General features: G+C 45.9%; 1 long non-coding RNA gene across 2 annotated transcripts in view; it reads left to right on the top strand.

The window, feature by feature from the left end:
* LOC148142801 (uncharacterized) overlaps positions 1-16495 on the top strand; it is a 270385-nt gene extending 253890 nt beyond the window's left edge. For both annotated transcript variants that reach the window (XR_015751033.1, XR_015751032.1), the window contains exon 3: positions 13696-16495. This is a non-coding gene — a long non-coding RNA (uncharacterized LOC148142801). The remainder of the gene's footprint in view (positions 1-13695) is intronic.
* Positions 16496-17278: the final 783 nt, after the last annotated feature.

Below are 17278 nucleotides of genomic sequence, written 5' to 3'. Positions count from 1 at the left end.
ATTCCATTTACCACTCTTTGGCCCATCCGATCAATTCTAATTTATAGCGAACTCACTTTTCTCTCTCATTCCCTCGAAGCTGAAAATCTCCATCCCACACACACATTCCCTCCATTCTCACTTTGCTGACTCTAATCCCTGCTGTACCTCATCCTGAAGGGTCTGGTTCATGCTGATTAACAGGCCCACACTCGGGGGGAGGGGGGGTCTAATTGAAATATGCATAATCTTCAAAGCCCGGACAGAGTGGACATTGCGAAGATGTTTCCATTGGTAGGACAGACTCGGGCCAGAGGGCACAGCCTTAGAGTAAAGGGAAGACCTTTTAGAACGGAGAAACCTCTTCAGCCAGAGAGCGGTGAATCTGTGGAATCTATTTCCACAGAAGGCTGTGCAGGCCAGGTCACTGAGGATATTTAAAACTGAGACAGATAGGTTCTTGAGTATCAAGGGGATCAAAGGTTACGGGGAGAATGGGGCAGGTGGGACTAGTTTAGTTTGTGAACACAGTCAGCATGGTCTAGTTGGATTGAAGGGTCTGTTTGTGCTCTCTGGCTCTGTAACTGTTCTAATCTGGTCTTGAAACCATTTTCATGCCTTCCTCTTGTTCAAAAATCCAATTAAGATCATGGCTAATCTATTCACCATCTGAGATCCTCCTCACTGCATTGTCCCAACTACCCTTAATTCCCCTACCATTGCAAAAACCCATCCAATTGTGTCTTGAATATACTTAATGAAGCTGCCTCTACTGCTTCCTGGGGCAGAGAATTCCATAGATACACTACACTCCAGGAAAAGCAGTTCCTCCTCATCTCTGTCCTAAATTTACTCCTCCTAATCTTGAGCCTGGTTTCATTCACCAGCAGAAATGACTCAATAAGTAGAGTTTCATCCTCACAGTGCAATGAATTCCCACTTTGCACCAAAACCTTGGATTTACTCACTCACTCAGTTGCTGTCTCACAAATGCAAGATTTCATTGTACCTTCTATTCCCATTAAGGGCAAAACATCTTTGAAAAGTCCTCAGAAACACTTCTGCTCTCACCGAAGATCATTAGAGTCATACAGCACAGAAACAGACCCTTTGTCCGTCCACATTAAGGGCAAAGCATCTTTGAAAGCTGCTCTGAAACTCCAGCCTTCACAATCACACTTCTGCTCTCACTGAAGATGATTAGAGTTATATAGAACCGAATCAGACCCTTTGTCCATCCACACATCATTCCTGATGAAGTGCTCGGGACCGAAATGTCGACTCTCCTGGTCCTCAGATGCTGCCTGACTTACCACCTTTTTCAGCACCACACTTTGACTCTAATCTCCAACATCTGCAGTTCTCACTTTCTCCACATCCCACAGTATCACCATTTAAACAATACATCTCCTTCCTGCTTTTTTGTTTCATAGCAAAGACTATAACTTCACATTGAGATACTGCATTTGCCACGTGTTTGTAAATTGTGGTCTTCTCGACTTCGGGGAGACTGAGCATAAACTTGGGGAACGGATTGGCGAGCATCACAGCTGGGTCCGCAGAGGCTGACCAGACCTCCCAGTCACCATCGATTTTAATTCCCCTTCCCACTCCCTTTCTGACAAGAACATCATAGGCTTCCTCTATTGCCACAACGAACCAAACCGCAAATTAGGGAACAACATCCCATCTTCCGCCCGGGCAGACTACAGCCTGCAGGACCCAACATCGAGTTCTCCAATTTCAAATAACCTCCCTTTCCATCACCCGACTCCCTTCTCAGCCCCATGCCCCTCACTACCACTCCTTCCTGCCACCAACCTGATTTCTTCCACCCAATGATTAATCTGACCAATTCTTCACCTATCCCTACTTTAGCCCCCGGTCCCGGCACGCATCCCCAGTCCTGAAGAAGGGTTACACCCGAAATATCGACTTCTACACCTCGTGATGCTGCCTGATTTGCTGTGCCCTTCCAGCCTCCTGTCTGTCTATTTTGCCAATTGAGACACAGACCTCGATCACTTTTCCATAGTCCGTCCCCTCCCTGGGTTCACTCCCTTTCCTTTCAGTTGCTGTAAGTCAACAATTGAACTCCGGAAAGAAATAGAAATGGCAAAGGGGGCAAGAAAAGAGAGTGCTGTACTCACAGATCTTAGACAGAGGAAAGAATTTGCAGTCTGGGTGAAGCTCAATGTTGATTCAGAAAGAGGAGCAGGAGGAGCAGCTTCAGAAATTCACGGTCCAACTTCCGCATTCAGACAATGGGGTGGCTCTGATTGGCAGGAGGACCAGTTTTGTTTTGGTCCTCCACGGTTCCCTATTGGACCATCAAAGGAAGGTCGCACGCCATTTTTTGCGGAAAGCGATGAGCATCCCCAGTGTTTAGCTGACACCGGTGGGCATGTGCATTGCGTTACTGACACCGGGAAACATGCGCAGTCTGCTCACTCGGGATGCTGGTGTTCCTGTCAGATTTTAAGAGTCCAAATGCCAATACGACAAAAAAGGGGTCGAGCTACAATTTGTTTTTCCCTGTGATTCGACATTGTATTGTTTTTGCATTCTGTCTGGCTGCTCAACTTTTGTATGTCTTTTCCCCACGTTGCGCGAGTCCAGAACTGGAGGGCATGGGTTTAGGGTGAGAGGGGAAAGATTTCTGAGGGGCAACCTTTTTGCACAGAACGCTGGTGGGGGTCAGCCAGAGGAAGTGGTGGAGGCCAGTACAATGATAATATTTAAAATGCATCTGGATGGGGATATGAATAGGACAGATTCAGAGGGATAAGGGGCCAAATGCTGGCAAATGGGTCACTAGATTAATTTAGGATATCTGGTCGGCATAGACCGAAGGGTATGTTTCTGTGCTCTGTGACGCTATTTCTAGATAGTTGGAACCAACTTCACAAGACTAGGACTAGGCCATTCACCCCTTACAGTCAAGATCAGAGTGGTGTTGGAAATCACAGCAGGTCAGGCAGCATCCAAGGAGCAGGAAAATCGATGTTTCAGGCAAAAGCCTCGAATGCTGCTTGACCGGCTGTGCTTTTCCAGCACCACTCTAATCTTGACTCTAATCTCCTGCATCTGCAGTGCTCATTTTCGCCCATTCACCCCTTCCAGCCTGTCCTGAGCGGTGGCCTGACTGCGTTTATTTCAGTGAAAGAATCAGACAGATTTCAGCAGCTCTTTTAAAAAACTTGAACACGCTTTCTGGCTTTAACGATGTTTCTGAAGATATCATTTTAGGTTTAGGGTGTAGGTTTGATATCCAGACGTTTCATCACCTGGCTAGGTAACATCTTCAGTGGCGACACCAAGTGAAGCGACGCTGTTGTCTCCTGCTTTCTATTTATATCTTTCTCCTGGATGGGGTTCCTGGGGTTTGTGGTGATGTCATTTCCTGTTCGTTTTCTGAGAGGCTGATAGATGGTATCTCAGTCTATGTGTTTGTTTATGGCGTTGAGGTTGGAGTGCCAGGCCTCTAGGAATTATCTGGCAAGTCTTTGCTTAGCCTGCCCCAGGATGATGTGTTGTCCCAGTCGAAATGATGTTTTTTTTCATCCATGTGTAGGGCTACGAGGCCTGGCACTCCAAGCACAACACCATAAACAAACACATAGATCTACATGCCATCTATCAACCCCTCAGAAAATGAACAGGAAATGACATCACCACATACCCCAGGAACCCCATCCAGGAGAAAGATATAAATAGAAAGCAGGAGACACAGCTTTGCTTCACTTGGAGGTCGCCACTGATGATGTTACCTAGCCAGGTGATGAAACGTCTGGATATCAAACCGACAGCCCAGCGAGCAAACCTACACCCTAAACCTCAACCTGAGCTACAAACCTTGCAAAAATCATTTTAGGTATTCTCAATTTTGAAGATCAGCCATTTCTCACCCCTCCCAACTCCCAGGTAGAGTCATTACTATCCATTATCTCTCTCTCTCTCTGTTCTTTGAAGGGCTTGATACAGCGGTCAAAGATGGTTTGAGGCTTGAGAAAGGATGGGTGTGGTGGAGGCTGGGGAGAATAGAGACCAAAAGGATGGGGGAACAGAGAGAGAGAGAAAATGGCAGTCAGAGGGTGGGGGTAGAGAGAGAGAATGAGTGGGGTTGATAGAGAGATTGAGTGGTGAAGAGAGAGTGGGCGTGGCGGAGAGGTGGGGAAGGGCAGGGTGTTACTAGGCACACAAATACACAAGATGGCTACTGAGCCATCAGTTGGCCAACTTGACACACAAGATGGCCGCTGGATCACAATATGGAGAGAAACAGCAGAGCAGATACAGACACTGCCTGGGGCCACCAGAATGCCAGCACAATCGACTCACAACCCAGGTGATTAGTTTAAGGCGGGTGGGGGAGAGAATACACATGAGTAATGAACACTGCCCGCCGAAGTGTCTGGGTCCAGCCAACACCTCTTATAGAAGTGTCAGCGGAGCAGGTAAGGGCTGTTTGGCAGGGGCTGCTTGAAGGCTCGGTGACGTTTGTTTAACGGTTTAAATTTGAAAGTTTTTTTTAAAAAGCGCGAAGCGGATCTGGAAGTTGGTGTAGCGTAAGCTTACCTGGGTAGGTTTCTTTCCCTATAAAAGCGCGCAGGAGAGGAACCCGAGGCACTACAGAGGTGCCTAACCTAATAATAAGACCCGTTGTGGTAAGTAGGTAAGTGCTGCATTTTGCTTGTTCTATTCTTGGACCTAGTTTGTTTTTAAAAGGTTACTTTTAGAGGGATGGCAGTGAAGGCAGTGCAATGTTCCTCTTGCAACATGTTTGAGGTGAGGGATGCCATGGTCGTCCCTGCTGATTACTCTTGCAGGAAGTGCACCCATCTCCAGCTCCTCCAAGACCATGTTAGGGAACTGGAGCTGGAGTTGGATGAACTTAGGATCATTCGGGAGGCAGAGGGGGTCATAGATCGGAGCTTTAGGGAAGTAGTAACTCCAAAGATTGCAAACAGATGGGTGACAGTGAGGGGGACTGGGAAGAAGCAGCCAGTGCAGGGACCCCTGCGGCCGTTCCCCTCAAGAACAAGTATACCATTTTGGATACTTGTGGGGGGGGGGACTTACCAGGGGTAAGCAATGGGGTTCAGGCCTCTGGCATAGAGCCTGTCCCCGTTGCTCAGAAGGGAAGGGTGGAGAAGAGCAGAGCAATAGTTCGGGGCACAGATAGGTGGTTCTGTGGGGGCGAGAGAGACTCACGTTTGGTATGTTGCCTCCCAGGTGCAAGGGTACGTGACGTCTCTGATCGTGTTTTCCGGATCCTTAAGGGGGAGGGGGAGCAGCCTGAAGTCGTGGTCCACATTGGCACAAACGACATAGGTAGGAAGAGGGTTGAGGATGTTAGGCAGGCTTTCAGGGAGCTAGGTTGGAAGCTCAGAGTTAGAACAAACAGAGTTGTTGTCTCTGGTTTGTTACCCGTGCCACGTGATAGAGAGTCGAGGAATAAGGAGAGAGAACAGTTAAATGCGTGGCTACAGGGATGGTGCAGGAGGGAGGGATTCCGGTATCTGGATAACTGGGGTTCTTTCTGGGGAAGGTGGGACCTCTATAAACAGGATGGTCTACACCTGAACCTGAAGGGCACCAGTATCCTTGGGGGAAGGTTTGCTAGTGCTCTTCAGGGGGGTTTAAACTAATTCTACAGGGGCATGGGAACCTAGACTGTAGCTTTAGGGTGCAGGACCTGGAGTGTAGGGAGGTTAGGAACATGGCATCAATCTCAAAGGAGGTTGCCTGTAAACAGGAAAGTGGCTTGAAGTGTGTATACTTCAATGCAAGAAGTATATGAAATAAGGTAGGTGAACTTGCAGCATGGATTGGTACCTGGGATTTCGATGTTGTGGCTATTACGGAGACATGGGTAGAACAGGGACAGGATTGGCTGATGCAGGTTCCAGGGTTTAAATGTTTTAGTAGGGTCAGAGGTGGGGGTAAAAGAGGGGGAGGTGTGGCATTGCTTGTCAAAGATAGTATTACAGCGGTGGAAAGGACGATGGATGAAGACTCGCCATCTGAGGTAGTTTGGGCTGAGGTTAGGAATAGGAAAGGTGAGGTCACCCTGTTAGGAGTTTTCTACAGGCCTCCTAATAGTCCTAGAGACGTAGAAGAAAGGATTGATTCAGGAGAAGAGTGAAAGTAATAGGGTGGTTGTTATGGGGGACTTTAACTTTCCAGATATTGACTGGGAAAGCTATAGCTCGAGTTCGTTAGATGGGTCGGTGTTTGTCCAATGTGTGCAGGAGGGTTTCCTGACACAATATGCAGACAGGCCAACAAGAGGTGAGGCCATACTGGATTTGGTTCTGGGTAACGAACCAGGCCAGGTGTTAGAATTGGAGATAGGTGAGCACTTTGGGGACAGTGACCACAATTCGGTGACTTTTACTCTAGTGATGGAGAGGGATAAGTGTGCACTGCAGGGCAAGAGTTATAGCTGAGGGCAGAGAATTTATGATATGGTGAGGCACGACTTAGGATGCGTGGCTTGGAAAAGTAGGCTTCAAGGGAAGGGCGCAATTGATATGTGGAGCTTGTTCAAGGAGCAACTATTGAGTGTTCTTGATAAGTATGTACCTGTCAGGCAGAGAGGAAAGGGTCGTGTGAGGGAACCGTGGTTTAATAAGGAATTGGAATCCCTTGTTAAAGGGAAGAGGGCGGCCTATGTAAAGATGAGGTGTGAAGGTTCAATTGGGGCGATTGATAGTTATAAGGTAGCCAGGAAGGATCTGAAGAGAGAGCTAAAAGCAGCAAGGAGGGGACATGAAAAGTTCTTAGTTGGTAGGATTAGGGAAAACCCAAAGGCTTTCTATAGGTATGTCAGGAATAAAAGAATGACTAGAGTAGGAATAGTTCCAGTCAAGGATAGTAGTGGGAAGTTGCGTGTGGAGGCTGAAGAGATTGGGGAAGACACTGAATGAATACTTTTCATCAGTATTCACTCAGGAACAGGACATTATTGCCGATGTGAATACTGAGCCACAATTAATTAGAATGGATGGCTTTGAGGTATGTAGGGAAGAGGTGTTGGAAATCCTGGAACGGGTGAAAATAGATAAGTCCCCTGGGCTTGATGGCATTTATCCTAGGATTTTCTGGGAAGCAAGGGAGGAGATTGCAGAGCCATTGGCCTTGATTTTTATGTCCTCAGTGTCTACAGGAATAGTGCCAGAAGACTGGAGGATAGCAAATGTGGTTCCCTTGTTCAAAGAGGGAAGTAGGGATAACCCTAGTAACTATAGGCCGGCGAGTCTCACTTCTGTTGTGGGCAAAAATCTTAGAGAGAATTGTAAGGGATAGGATTTATGAACATCTGGATAGGAATAATGTGATCAAGGATAGTCAGCATGGTTTTGTGAAGGGTAGGTCGTGCCTCACAAACCTTATTGAATTCTTTGAGCAGGTGAATAAGGAGGTGGGCGAGGCTAAAGCGGTAGATGTGGTGTATATGGATTTTAGTAAGTCGTTTGATAAGGTGCCCCATGCTAGGCTACTGCAAAAAATATGGAGGTATGGCATTGAGGGTGAGTTGGAGGTTTGGATTAGGAATTGGTTGGCTGGAAGAAGACAGAGGGTAGTAGTAGATGGAACAGGTTCATCTTGGAGTGCAGTTACTAGCGGTGTTCCGCAAGGATCTGTTTTGGGACCATTGCTGTTTGTCATTTTTATAAATGACCTGGAGGAGGGGCTACAAGGTTGGGTGAGCAAGTTTGCGGATGATACGAAAGTCGGTGGAGTTGTTGACAGTGAGGAAGGATGTGTCAGGTTACAGCGGGATATCGATAAGCTGCAGAGCTGGGAAGAAAAGTGGCAAATGGAGTTCAATGTAGATAAGTGTGAAGTCATTCACTTTGGTAAGAGTAACAAGAAGATGGGGTACTGGGCTAATGGTTGGATACTTGGTAGTGTGGATGAGCAGAGGGATCTTGGTGTCCATGTACACAGATCTCTGAAAGTTGCCATCCAGGTAAATAGTGCTGTGAAGAAGGCATTTGGCGTACTGGCTTTTATTGGTAGAGGAATTGAGTTCCGGAGTCCTGAGGTCATGTTGCAGATGTATAAGACTCTGGTGCGGCCGCATCTGGAGTATTGTGTGCAGTTTTGGTCACCATACTATAGGAAGGATGTGGAGGCACTGGAATGGGTACAAAGGAGGTTTACCAGGATGTTGCCTGGTATGGTAGGAAGTTCGTATGAGGAAAGGCTGAGGCACTTGGGGCTGTTTTCATTGGAGAAAAGAAGGTTTAGGAGTGACTTGATAGAGGTGCACAAGATGATTAGGGGTTTAGATAGGGTTGACCATGAGAACCTTTTTCCACGTATGGAGTCAGCTATTACGAGGGGGCATGGCTTTAAATTAAGGGGTGGTAGGTGTAAGACAGATGTTAGGGGTAGACTCTTTACTCAGCGAGTCGTGACTTCATGGAATGCCCTGCCAGTAGCAGTGGTGGACTCTCCCTCTTTATGGGCATTTAAACGGGCATTGGATAGGCATATGGAGGATAGTGGGCTAGTGTAGGTTAGGTGGGCTTGGATCGGCGCAACATCGAGGGCCAAAGGACCTGTACTGCGCTGTATTTTTCTATGTTCAATGTCTTTGGGATGGATCCAAATCTTACTTCGTTAATGATTGAAAATACTTTGACCTCTGGAACTGTCTGCCAGAGAGTGTGTTGGAGTCAGATTCAATTATGGATCATTAAACTGAAAAGGAAAGCAAGGTACTGTAGTGGATGTCAGAATATGAGGTTCCTGATTGGGACTGTTCACTTGCTCCTGTTACCATTTCAGGTTGCTAACTTTTCGTTAGCATCCTGCACATGTTGGGAATTTTTCTCCTTTCTAGTATCTCAGTGACAAATCTAGTTTATGAGTTGTTCCTATGATATCTCATGAACGGGTTTATGATATTCACAGTGTTATGGGTCACAGTGTGTCCAAGTGAGGAAAAACAAACTGTTCATCTTAAATATTTGATTTTAAACAATGGAAATAAAATTAATGTTTGGAAAACACAACTTGCTGTGTAGTAAGATCATCAGCAATAGGAATGGGAGTAAGTAATTGACCGTTGAGATGCTCTGTCTTTCATTTATCTAAATTCTCTTTCCTGCACTTGTTTTTTCATGACTTCATCTGCTGAAGTGACTACACTCCAAAAGCTTGTGATTTCAACATAAGAGCATAAGAACTAGGAGCAAGAGTCTGATCCACCACTCAATAAGAGCATGACTAATCTTTTTGTGGACTATGCTGCACTTACCTGCGTTTTCACCATATCCCTTAATTCTTTTATTTTTCAAAAACGTATCTACTGCTTCTAGTGATTGCTGAAGTAATGTCAAATACTTCCCTGGGCAAGGAATTCCATAGATTAACAACCCTCTGGGTGAAGAAGTTTCTGCTCAGTTCAGTTTTAAACCTGCTTCCTCTAATCTTGAGGCCATGCGCTCTTATCCTAGTCTCACCTACCAATGCAACATCCTACTTCTATTTCTTTCATAATTTAATATATTTCTGTAAGATCCCCTCCAAACAAACCTGCTGGACTATAACCTGGTGTCATGTGACTTATGACTAAAACATTTGTTACTACGCATCCTCATAGCAGTGGGATTTCAGGGCTCGAAGATAGGGACACTACCACTGCGCCATAAAAAGCCTCTGCAGCAAATAGGCCCTCTTCTAGTGAATGAATGGGGAGAGGTTTCTTCTCAACATGGGATACAAATATTATACCCTCAGAGCCCTTTACACTAAATTGAGCCCTCTTCAGTTGAATGAATGGATGTGGAGGTGCCACAGTTGAATTGGTTGATAACGTTAAAAATCACATCTTCCCCCTGAATATGTGACACTACCGCTATAGCCCCAGAGCCCGTTGCAGTAAATTGGGTCATCTGCAGTTGAATGAATGAACGGGAATGAAAAGGGTGGATACACTGACGTGATTGTGAAATTCTCCACCAATCCCAAAGCTTGTGGTCGGTACCGACTAATCGGAGAGAGATATTGCAGAGGGTGGGACCAACACGACGCGCGAAGCCAGCCGCAATGGTCAGGTGGAGTAAGGTGCACTCTGATTGGGCGGAGCGTGGATGACGCGCGTCACTGAAGGAGGAGACGGAATGAAGAAGAAAAACAAAGATGGCGGCGCGAGGCTGCAGTTTTGTCATCGACTCAGCGGTTTCTGACGGAGGGAGGGGGGCAGACAGGCATCGTTTACCTCAGAAAATACCTTTAAAATACATTTCAAATTAAAGCCAGAACTTTTCAAACAAAAGTTGTGAAGAAAAGGAGACAGTCCCCGGTGGGGTTTATTGTTTATTTTTGTATAATTCCCGGGGTCCGGGAAGGGGGAGGTGACAGTTACCGGGTGAACGAGAAAACAAATTAAAAATGTCGGCGGTGGAGGAGAGAGAGCCGGCGCCCGCGGCTTCTTCGGCGGCGGCCGGAGCCCAGGAGCTCAACAACCCCCCGGAGCTGGAGGAAGGTCCGAGCTCCAAGAAGCGGGGGGCCCGGCTGGAGGCTGGATTTGCTCAAAGCTGGAAATGTGTTGCTGGAAAAGCGCAGCAGATCAGGCAGCATCCAGGGAACAGGAGAATGGACGTTTCGGGCATTAGCCCTTCTTCAGGAATTCCTGAAGAAGGGCTTATGCCCGAAACGTCCATTCTCCTGTTCCCTGGATGCTGCCTGACCTGCTGCGCTTTTCCAGCAACACATTTCCAGCTCTGATCTCCAGCATCTGCAGACCTCACTTTCTCCGCTGGATTTGCTCAAGGCTTGTATCTATTAACTTATTTAAATGGTACCTACTGTATGGGGCTATGGTTTACATTAAAACCGGAGGATCATGTCAGAGTGTTTGTTTATATTGAGCAGTTGTAGTTGTTAAAATACACTCCCTGGAGGAGCACCTTCTATGCTGTTGCATTTCTTGCCTTCTGCCCTTCCCCCATTTGTTATCTCTCATCTTGATTTTACTTTTTTTTTGGTCAAATTTAATTTCATATTAATGAGACTTGGTGTTCACTGTGTGTTATTAATTTGTTTGTTGAATTACTGTAAGAAAAAAATTAATGGTGTCATGTCATTTCTGATGTCAGAGTTTGACATTGAATGTGCAGATGTGAATACCAATAAGTTGTGAAAATAAATCAAGAACTTGTGGTTCTAACAAAAAAAGCAGTTCACTGATATTAATGGCATTGTCTCATTTGAGGATGATGATTTGAGTCTGACCAACAAACCGTTTCATGTAGTCGCCCAATTTAATTAAAATTTTCTTTAACTTAATTAAAGAAAATAACCCTGGCAGGCTAAAATTTGTACAATTTGTTTATAAGATTTATTTATATGTCCCTTGCTCTCGATGTGGTCTCTGCCACATTGGGGAGACTGGACGCCAACTTGCAGAACATTTCAGGGAACAGCTCTGGGACGCCAAAACGAAACGACCCCACCGCCTTGTGGCTGAAAGCTTTAACTCCCCCTCCCAATCCGTCAAGGACACGCAAGTACTCTGCTGCCTTCCCCTCCAAGCTCTAGCTACCTGACGCTTGGAGGAAGAACATCTTGTCTTCTGCCTTGGGACCCACCAACTACATAGGATCAATGTAGATTTCACCAGTTTCTTTATTTCCCCTCCCCTCCCCCCACACCACACACCTTGTCCCAGATCCAGAGTTGAAAAATGTGGTGCTGGAAAAATGCCTCGAGGCCATGCCTCTAGGAATTCCCTGGCTGTTCTCTGGCATGGCACTCATCCACAGATTCTATCAACAAACACATTTACCTGGACCCAACATACCGGCCACTGCAGCGGACAGTTGGAACTGACAACCGGAAGCGGCAGAGTCAAACCACTATAAATGCTGGAGGAAACATCACAGAAGCGCTTCACAAGAGGCTCCCAAGCACTGAGGATATCACCTAGACAGGGGATGAAATGTCTGCAACAAAAATTCCCAGCTCGGCGAACAGAACCACAACAATGAGCACCCGAGCTACAAATCTTCTCTCAAACTTTGAATTGAGCATAGGAGTTGGGACATCCTGTTGCAACTGTCACACGAGCCACACAACACAAGGCGTGGTCCTTCTCTGACTTACCATCCCTTGGAATATCGGGGGGAAGACACCCCTTTAATTGTAACATTCAGGAAATATGCCTTATTTCAACAAAAATGTGCTGTGCTCACAGATGTTTGGACAGAGAAAGGGAGTTGCAGTCTGGAGTGAAGCTCAACCTTCATTCAGAAAGAGAGGAGCAGCAGTAGCTTCAGAAGCTCACCGTCCAACTTGCGCATTCAGACAATAGGGGGGCTCTTCTGGGCAAAATCTGGGAATGAAGCAATGTCTCCCCCTTTCCATTCCTTATCCTGGGAGGGAGAGAGAAAGGGGGAAGCACTGTTCACTTGCAACAACGGGAAGCAGTATGAATACAAGCAGGGAGCAGACTCTGCAAAAGTCAGTTTCAGTCGGCTTCTTCTGAAATATTGTGTGCAATCCTGGTCTCCCTCCTATAGGCAGGATGTTGTGAAACTTGAAAGGATTCAGAGAAGAGTCACAAGGCTGTTGCCAGGGTAGGAGGGTTTGAACCACAAGGAGAGGCTGAATAAGATGGGGCTGTTTTCCCTCGAGCATCGCAGGCTGAGTGTGTGTTTTTTAAAGAGGTTTATAAAAACTTGAGTGTGGATGGGGTGAATAGACAAGGTCTTTTCCCTGGGATAGGGGGAGTGCGGAACTAGAGGGCATAGGTTTAGGGCGAGAGAGGGAAAATTTAAAAGGGACCTTGCAGTCAACCTTTTTTTGCAGAGGGTGAAGCGAGTATGGAATGAGCTGCGGAGGAAGTGGTGGAGGCATGTGGATGGTTATATGCAAAGGAAGGGTTTAGAGGGATATGGACCAAGTGATGGCAAATGGAACTAGACTAATTTTGGATATCCGGTCAGCATGGACAAGTTAGATTGAAGGATCTGTTTCTGTGCTTTATATCTCTGACTGTATGACTGGTGAAAAGCGTTGGCATTCGTCGAAACATTTATGCAACAGAAAATTATAACAGGGTAAAGATAAGCCTCACGTCATTGATCCATGAATCCTGGTGTAGTATGGATGTATTTCCAGTAATAGAGTCAGTATGGCATGGAAGGAGTCCAAAACGACGGCTTCTTTTACAAAAAGTCACACTTAAAACTTAAATCTGAGTCTTCTGGAAATGTTTCGGGCATTAGCCCTGAAGAAGGGCTAATGCCCGAAACGTCGATTCTCCTGTTCCCTAGATGCTGCCTGACCTGCTGCGCTTTTCCAGCAACACATTTCCATTTCTGGAAATGTAAGACAACCGTGCGTTAATATAAGACAGATAAGTCTGGGGTATATGTTACATATTTAATGGAATGTTTATGGCTCTAAAAGCCTGATTTGCAATGTTTCTGGGCTCATAATATTGCACTGCAGAATATTGTATATCTTCAGTAAGAACGTCAATACCGCATGATAGATGTCCATTCAGCAACTTGAGTGAACTCTTCGTGGAGTATGCAATCCACCACATTATCCTGCTGTATACATTTACGTATAGATCAGCACAAAGATCTTGGGTATTAAGAGAGGAAAGAATGATCCACAGAAACTAGAAATGTGTGTTCTGATTTTCTATTATGGACTGTCAGCGATGACCTTTGCAATCTCTTTCCACAGGAATATTACAAGAGAAGAATTTGGAGGCAGAAATCTCAGACCAAACATTACATCGAAGTCTGACAATCGCTTGATTCACCAGGACTTGGATATAGATGGCCTTGAAAACAAAGGGGAGAAGGTCTGTCTGCTTTGTTAGGTTTTAAATGTCAGTGTGACTGGAAACTCACAGAGTCTTACATACCCACACACCAGAGTAGTGACTGGAACATGTTTTACAGAGTTCTCCAATTATCAGAGGGTTCACCAGTAACACCACACCTATGCTGTAAGTGTGAGCGAGTTTCAACTGATTGTTGAACCTGGAGAAATACGAGGATACCTGCACCATGGAGAAATCATGAAAATGCAGGGAGTGTAGGAACGGTTTCCCTTCCCCGCCTGCCCGATATTCATCAGCATTTATATACCGGGCAGCGGCCATTCACCTGCATTCAACACAGGAAAGGCTTCACTCAGTCGCATCACCTCCTGGTCCACATTGGGGAGAAACTGCTCATCTGCCCTGTATGCTGAAGCAGATGAAGGACATTTTTTTTTTATCCTGGATGGAGCATCCTGCAGGTATACCTGAAATAGATACATTTGTCTCTATTCCATTGAGTCTCCAGCACAGGGCCAGTCTGGGCTGCTCAATTGGTGTCTCAGTGTTTATTCTGCACCTGAGCCTACATCCACCCCTCTTCATTGCTCCCCCATCTCCCCTCCATCAGCATAAAGGTATCCCCCACTTTTCGAAAATTCACTTTACACTACTTCACTTTTACAAAAGACCTACATTAATACCTGTTCTCACAAACCGAAAGAAATCCGAAGAGGATTGTCGCTTTTACAAAGAAAGGCATAATATAAATTAATTCATGGTAATTGCTTCTTCGCTTTAGGCCATTTCGGCTTATGAAAGGAACACTCGACTTTCAAATAGTGGGGGAAAGCTGTATCAATACAATACAGCACAGTCACAGGCCCTTCTCACTTGCTTTAGGCACACAGACCCCCTCAAGCCTGTGCTAATTCTTAATTCTTACTTAGACCTGCTATTTATTGCCCATGTGAGGCTTCTGTTCCTCTATTCACCTCCCCTTCATGCGTCTATCAAGATACACCTTAAACGTTGTTAAGGTGCCTGCTTCCATTACCTCCACTGGCAGTGCATTCCAGAAACCCACCACCCCTCTGTGTAAATTCCCCACCCCCACCACTTTCCCTCCAAACAGTCCTTGAACCTCTTTTAGTTGACCTTTCTACTTTGGAGGGAAAAAAAACGTCTCTGACTATCATAGAATCCCTCCAGCGTGGAAACAGACCATTTAGCCCAACAAGTCAACACTGGCCCTCGAAAGATTAACACATCGAGACTCGTTTTCTTACCCCCATTATCTACATTTACTCCTGACTAATGCACCGAACTTACACATCCCTGAACATTGGGGCAATTTACACACAGACAATCCAACTTATCCTGCCTCTCCCTGGACGCTATGGGTAATTTAGCATCGCTAATCCACCCTAACCTATACAAGTTTGGATTGTAGGAGGAAGCCCGAGCACCCGGAGGAAGCCCACACAGACACGGGAGGTGGGGTGCAGGGACAATGTGTCAACTCCACACAGATAGTTGCCTGAGACTAAAATCGAACGCAGGTCTCTGGCACTGTGAGGCGTCAGTGCGAACCACTGAGCTACCCTGCCACCCCTGTCCAGCCAATCTGTGTATCTCAGCATTTTGTCGAGGTCTCCTCTCAGCCTCTGTTTTTCCAAAGAAAACAATCCAGGTTTATGCCTCCTCTGCTCATAACGAGAGCCCTCCAGACTAGGCAATGTCCTGGTGAACCTTGTCTGTACCCTCTGCCAGAGCACCCACATCCTTCCAGTCGCACCGTGACCAGAACTGCACACAATATTCCGAATGTGGCCAGAATAAACAGCTGTAACGTAACTCTTACACTCAAGGAAGCGTGCTGTGTGCCTTCTTGACCACCATGCCCACCTGCATTACCACTTCCACGGATCTATATGCCCAGATCCCTCTGTATGCCAGTGATCCTATGTGTTCTGCCATTTATCATACAATTCTTATATTTCCTTCATCACTATCGAGCTTCACTTTAACTGTCTTTCTCTCTTTATCTCTTTTTTTCCCCCCTCCTCACCCCTCCACACATCAGCATATCATAAGACCATAGGAGTAGAAATTAGGCCATTCAGCCCATTGAGTCTGCTTCCCCATTCAATCATGGCTGATACGTTTCTCAACCCCATTCTCCCCGTAACCCTTGAATCCCTTGATACTCAAGAACCTATCTATCTCAGTCTTAAATATATTCAGTAACTTGGCCTCTGCAGCCTTCTGTGGCGGTGAATTCCATAGATTCACCACACTCTGGTTTAAGAAGTTTCTCTTCCCTCTGTTCTAAAAGGTCTTCCCTTGACGTGAAGGCTGAGCCCTCAGGTTCTCGTCTCTCCTCCGAATGGAAACATCTTCCCAACATCCACGCCGTTCATTATTCTGTAGATTTCAATTAGATCCCCTCTCATCCTTCTGAACTACATTATGTATAAACCTAGAATCGTCTAATGTTCTTCATATGTTAAATTTTTCATTCCTGGGTCATTCTTGTGAACCTCCTCTGAACATGTTCCAGGGCCAGTACATCCTTCCTGTGATATGGGGACCAAATCTACATACAGTACTCCAATTGTGGCCTGACCGGAGCCTTACAGAGCCTCAGAAATACATCCCTGCTTTTATATTCAAGTCTGATCAAAATAAATGCCTTCATTGGATTTGCCTCCCCAACTACTGACTCAAACTGCAAGTTTACCTTGAGAGAATCCTGGAGTAGAACTCCATAGTCTCTTTGCACATCAGATTTCTGAATTTTCTCCCCATAATTCTTCTGTTCCAGAGAAGCAGCAGAGATTTCCAGACACCTCGATTGTTTTCAGGGATACCAAAGGATCTTGGGAATTGCCAGTATCTCAGGAGGAGGCAGAGGGGAATGTGGTGTGGTCCTGTAAACTGCAGAACTTTCCAAATTCCCTGAGTCAGCAGGAATTCTTTCTGGACCAAGAAACAAAAGGTCCACTGAGAAACTGCTACATCAGAAGACCTCAGAGGCAGAAATTAGGCCATTCAGCCCATTGAATGGTGGAGCAGACTCAATCATTCTTAAGTATCAAGGGTTACAGGGAGAATTGGGTTGAGAAACGTATCAGCCATGATTAAATAGTGGAGCAGACTCAATGGGCTGAATGGCCTAATTTCTGCTAGTTAACCATCCCTGGGAAGAAGGACACAAAACAACATGCTGCTTCCTGGGACAGATGAGCTAAGTGTTTAATAAGCTCATGACAAAAGGACAATTAAGTTTGTCTGTGGAAGGAAGGCCCTGACGTAAAGGAGTTTTTTGCAGGAAAGGCTGTACCAAACAAACCACTAAACCTCGAGGATAAGAAGGTAAGCTACAGACCGGAGATCTCCAGAAGTGTGGGGATGTGGTGTTAGAATCTAAAGAAGCATCACACCACAGATTTGAAAGCGAGAAATCTCCACCAGAATTCAACCTCAGAAAGATGCAGC

This window comes from Chiloscyllium plagiosum, unplaced genomic scaffold (genome assembly GCF_037043375.1).
Source record: "Chiloscyllium plagiosum isolate Xiang-an unplaced genomic scaffold, Cpla_swu_hap1 HiC_scaffold_27, whole genome shotgun sequence".
Taxonomy (NCBI): Eukaryota; Metazoa; Chordata; class Chondrichthyes; order Orectolobiformes; family Hemiscylliidae; genus Chiloscyllium; species Chiloscyllium plagiosum.
The sequence above is the reverse complement of the archived record's forward strand: the minus strand, read 5'-3'. Positions and strand labels throughout refer to the sequence as shown.